Genomic DNA, 5,181 nt, shown 5'->3' with positions numbered 1-5,181 from the left:
CAAGGAGGTCTGGGTACTTATCGCTGCTATTATGTGGGGGTTCTCGTGAGCGGCGTACGCGAAAGCGACCGGGTGTCTGATATGCGGCGGGCTTCGGCCTCGTCAAGCGTGTCCTCGGGTCTGCTCCAGGGGAATCCACGGCAGTCGTCTGCAGCCTCATCCGCTTGATGCGTTAGGGGCTGGTTGTCGGACGGTGCCGTTTTACCACGATATCGAGGTGTGTTCCGTGTCGTCCTCGGGCGATTCAGATGCGAAAGCGCCGAAGACGCGGGCGTGACCCGTCGTCTGGCGGCTTTGCAGTCTCGGCTCCGTTGCTAGTTCCGGCCGGTCCACCGACAGTGCAGCGGGCTTGGGCAACCCGCACGGCGCGACCGAGTCGATGCAACGAAAAAGAGCGAGCATGAACGTGCTTCTTGCCGCACGGCTCCCACTCGTCTTTCGGGAAGGTTGTGCCGTAGCGAGCTCGAACGCCGTCATCTCGGAGTGCAAAATAAGCGTGTTGGGGCGCCTGAAGGTGGCCTCCGCCGCACACAGACTGCGTCCGGCCCGCCGAAGGCGAGGACGGACGCGCAGTCGAACGATTACCTGGTTGATCCTGCCAGTAATCATATGCTTGTCTCAAAGATTAAGCCATGCATGTCTAAGTACATGCCGAAATAAGGCGAAACCGCGAATGGCTCATTAAATCAGTTATGGTTCCTTAGATCGTTTCTTCCTACTTGGATAACTGTGGCAATTCTAGAGCTAATACATGCAGTGAGCCTGGAGCCCTTTGGGTAACGGGTGCTTTTATTAGACCAAGATCGATCGGGTTTCGGCCCGTATTGTGTGGTGACTCTGGATAACTTTGTGCTGATCGCATGGCCACGAGCCGGCGACGTTTCTTTCAAGTGTCTGCCTTATCAACTTTCGATGGTAGGTTACTTGCTTACCATGGTTGTTACGGGTAACGGAGAATCAGGGTTCGATTCCGGAGAGGGAGCCTGAGAAACGGCTACCACATCCAAGGAAGGCAGCAGGCGCGCAAATTACCCACTCCCGGCACGGGGAGGTAGTGACGAAAAATAACAATACGGGACTCTTTTGAGGCCCCGTAATTGAAATGAGTACACTCTAAATCCTTTAACGAGGATCAATTGGAGGGCAAGTCTGGTGCCAGCAGCCGCGGTAATTCCAGCTCCAATAGCGTATACTAAAGCTGCTGCGGTTAAAAAGCTCGTAGTTGGATCTCAGTTCCAGACGAGTAGTGCATCTACCCGATGCGACGGCTCGGACTGAACATCATGCCGGTTCTTTCTTGGTGCACTTCATTGTGTGCCTCGAGATGGCCGGTGCTTTTACTTTGAAAAAATTAGAGTGCTCAACGCAGGCGAGTCGCCTGAATAAACTTGCATGGAATAATAGAACAAGACCTCGTTTCTGTTCTGTTGGTTTTTGGAATACGAGGTAATGATTAAGAGGGACGGACGGGGGCATTCGTATTGCGGCGCTAGAGGTGAAATTCTTGGACCGTCGCAAGACGAACTACTGCGAAAGCATTTGCCAAGAATGTTTTCATTGATCAAGAACGAAAGTCAGAGGTTCGAAGGCGATCAGATACCGCCCTAGTTCTGACCATAAACGATGCCAACCAGCGATCCGCCTGAGTTACTCAAATGACTCGGCGGGCAGCTTCCGGGAAACCAAAGTATTTGGGTTCCGGGGGAAGTATGGTTGCAAAGCTGAAACTTAAAGGAATTGACGGAAGGGCACCACCAGGAGTGGAGCCTGCGGCTTAATTTGACTCAACACGGGAAAACTTACCCGGCCCGGACACTGGGAGGATTGACAGATTGAGAGCTCTTTCTTGATTCGGTGGATGGTGGTGCATGGCCGTTCTTAGTTGGTGGAGCGATTTGTCTGGTTAATTCCGATAACGAACGAGACTCTAGCCTATTAAATAGGTGCGGGGTTCCCAGCACCTTACAACCTTCTTAGAGGGACAAGCGGCTCCTAGCCGCACGAAACAGAGCAATAACAGGTCTGTGATGCCCTTAGATGTCCGGGGCCGCACGCGCGCTACACTGAAGGAAGCAGCGTGTCTTTATCCCTGTCTGAAAAGACTGGGTAACCCGTGGAACTTCTTTCGTGATTGGGATAGGGGCTTGCAATTGTTCCCCTTGAACGAGGAATTCCCAGTAAGCGCGAGTCATAAGCTCGCGTTGATTACGTCCCTGCCCTTTGTACACACCGCCCGTCGCTACTACCGATTGAATGATTTAGTGAGGTCTTCGGACCGATGTCCGGCGCGGCCTTTCGGTTGCGCCGGTCTGTTGGAAAGATGACCAAACTTGATCATTTAGAGGAAGTAAAAGTCGTAACAAGGTTTCCGTAGGTGAACCTGCGGAAGGATCATTAACGGATTGTGAAGGGTGAGCGCCTCAGCTGCGTCTGCGCCCGACACTTTCTGCCGCTGACCCCGTTTGGACGCGGGGTCGGCTTTTCCCCACGGGGCTGCCTGAATGTGGAGCGGCACCCCGTGACAAATTGTTGCGCCCAGCGGACGCCAACACCGCGACCTTGGACGGTCGGCCAGGTGGCGGACGCGGGTACAAACGGCGCAACGCACTCATAGGTCGGCTTTCGACCCGCCACTGCACCGTGGCTCGAAGCGCTCGAAATGCGCGACCCGACCGCTGCGGGACCGCCTAGTACTGTAAACAGGAGCGGCGGAGCGCGAACGGCGAGTCGTGGTTACGTCGGTAGAAGGCGAGGCTGCGCGTTCCCGAAACGCCAGCCGAGTGCCCTCCCGACCGTTCGAGCGTGCAAGAACGAGACCCGACAATCGCGCGGCGACTGCCAAGTACGAGAGGAACGGCACAAGCGTCGGCGGTCGGTCAAGGAACTGGCGATGTGACGGGTCCGCTGTGCACCAGTGCATACCGTCCCGCCGTCCGCGGCAAGCGCCTCCGCGTCCTCGGGTGACGGAGGCTGCCGGTCGGTTCTTGCAGGCGAGGGATCTCGCTGGCACCGGTTCGCGTTGACGCGCGGCCGGTCATGGCACGGCGATGCGACGGCCGAGGTGCGCAGTACTCGATGGAGGAACCGCACGCTCCGATGACCGTCCCGCCCTCCGCGGCGTATGCGTACCGACCGTAATGGTTGCAGCAGCGCCGGCCGGCTTTTGAATTCGCCACACGAAACACGGTGCGAGATCGCGGTTAGGGGAGCGTCGACGTTGCCAGGCGTTTTGCTTGCTGCCGAGGGAAAGGCGGCACGGCCACGTCGCGCTCGTCGCGATTAGCGGGTCTGCGCGCTTTGGGAAGGTGCCGCAACGACTTGCCGAAAGAGGAAGCACGGAAGAACGAGGGACTTGGACGTCCCGACAATTGAACGCACTTGCGGCCAGGCCCTTGCTGGCTTCGTTCTTCCGCCTCGAGTAGGCTCGTACGCGGCTCCGGCGCCGAAAGTGGTCCTTGGCACCGACTTCGGTGGACGTGGGAAGTGCCGCGCAAGTACGGCGCGCCTGGCTCCACCTGTTGGCTAAAGTAGGCAGCCGGATCGGCATTTTGGTGTGCGGTGGCAAACCGTGGATGCGAAAAAAGCTTGTGCGATTTCGTGGAACAAAAAGCGGGGGTCCCCCTTTTTATGCGGAGGAGACCGACCCGCCTGCCGTGGTGAACCGCGACGCCACGGTAAAAACGGGAGAGGCTTGTCGATGGGACCGTGCATCCCGCGCTCCACGGAGGCCGGGAGGCGGCCGCCCGAGGAAATGTGTAGCCGTCGAGGCCCGCATCTGCGTGCACTCTTATCCAAATGGGTGTACCGCAGGCATTTTCTGGTTAGGCGGGCCAATGAGAGCGAGCACACAACGATACCTACGGGTCCGGCTTGGAGAACCGGCTTCGACGCCTCCCGAGTATTTATAGAGGGGTGGACCACGAAAGCACTCGCAAGTAGCGAAAGCGAAACGCCGTCCGAAACACACCGTTTGCTCGATTTGCGGCAGCCGAAAAAGGCGCGGCAGAGTTTTGGAGTCCAAGCGTGCGCTGAAAAGCGCCCTTCTTGGCCACTGTTTGGCCGAGTGCCAGAAACGTTTGGTTTTGACTGTACGGAATTGAACAAACACTTTTTCACGACTCTAAGCGGTGGATCACTCGGTTCTCGGGTCGATGAAGAACGCAGCCAGCTGCGAGACTTGGTGTGAATTGCAGGACACACTGAGCACTGATTCTTTGAACGCACATTGCGGCCTTGGGTCTTCCCTTGGCTTCGTCTGTCTGAGGGTCGGATCACATATCAAGAGAGCCTTCGGCGCACAAGGGAACGTGAGCCGTCGACTCGTTTTGACCGCGTCGGCAACACGGACAGCACGCTGAACACCTCACAGCGAGCGCCAACAGCGGCCACTCAAGGGCGAGACGGTGGCGACCGTCGTGCCAGAGCCCAACCGAAACGGGGGCGACCGACTGCATTGAGGATGTGGCACCTCGTTGAGACCGCCGCAGGACTTCGAGTCGGAAGGAAGCCTGCAGGGAAAGTGCGGTCGAGGTTGCGTACTCCTCTCTGCGACCGGGCGCGCAAGAGCTGCGAGAGCCACGGACGCGCAACTTTAACGCACGGTAAACACGAGGAGCGAAAGCCGGCCAGCAAAGCTTCTCCAGCCGTGCGCAAAGTGCGCGAGATCGCAGCCTTGCGTTGCGCTTGTTGCCCTCGAAGTAAGCAGGGTGTCCCGTAGACCGGGCGCTCGAACACGCTGCGGGGCCGTGCCTCCTCCAGGCTTTGCCGCGCGAACAGGGAACGTTCGCGCGCAAAGCGCAGGGAGGTGAGGAGGCTGCGCCCGACGTTTGCGGTTCGCTGCGTACGCGGTTGATGCGGAGAGCACGGCGCGACGACTTGCCGCGAAGCGGAAAAAGTCTCCCGCACGAGTTGGCGAAACGTTGGCGAAGCTTAAGGCGTTCTCGTCGTAGTCCGCCGTCGGTCTAAGTGCTTCGCAGTTCCCGTCCCGTTCAAAAAACTGGGCCACTCCAGTTGGGGCGGGGGCGACGCTACACGAGACGATGCCTCTCGCCAGGCTGCGTGGCTGCCCTTGCGGCGGCGGCGACTGGCCTCGGCGGTGTTTGGGCTTTCGACACGGTCGTTTATCACGCAACTGCTCGGACGACGCACGCGCGCAGCGGAATGCCGCTTGCCAGCCTTGTG

At 58.4% G+C, this 5,181-nt stretch overlaps 2 non-coding genes across 2 annotated transcripts; both read left to right on the top strand.

The window, feature by feature from the left end:
* The first annotated feature begins 582 nt into the window (after positions 1–582).
* On the top strand, positions 583–2,397 carry LOC142794532 (small subunit ribosomal RNA). The gene has a single exon (XR_012892421.1). It is a non-coding gene; the product is annotated as a small subunit ribosomal RNA (ribosomal RNA).
* A 1,719-nt stretch (positions 2,398–4,116) lies between these two features.
* Positions 4,117–4,269, top strand: LOC142794537 (5.8S ribosomal RNA). Its single transcript, XR_012892424.1, has one exon. It is a non-coding gene; the product is annotated as a 5.8S ribosomal RNA (ribosomal RNA).
* The last annotated feature ends 912 nt before the right edge of the window (positions 4,270–5,181 follow it).

The sequence above is a fragment of the Rhipicephalus microplus genome, unplaced genomic scaffold, assembly GCF_043290135.1.
Source record: "Rhipicephalus microplus isolate Deutch F79 unplaced genomic scaffold, USDA_Rmic scaffold_453, whole genome shotgun sequence".
In the NCBI taxonomy this organism is placed as follows: domain Eukaryota; kingdom Metazoa; phylum Arthropoda; class Arachnida; order Ixodida; family Ixodidae; genus Rhipicephalus; species Rhipicephalus microplus.
This window is presented reverse-complemented; position numbering and strand designations above follow the sequence as displayed.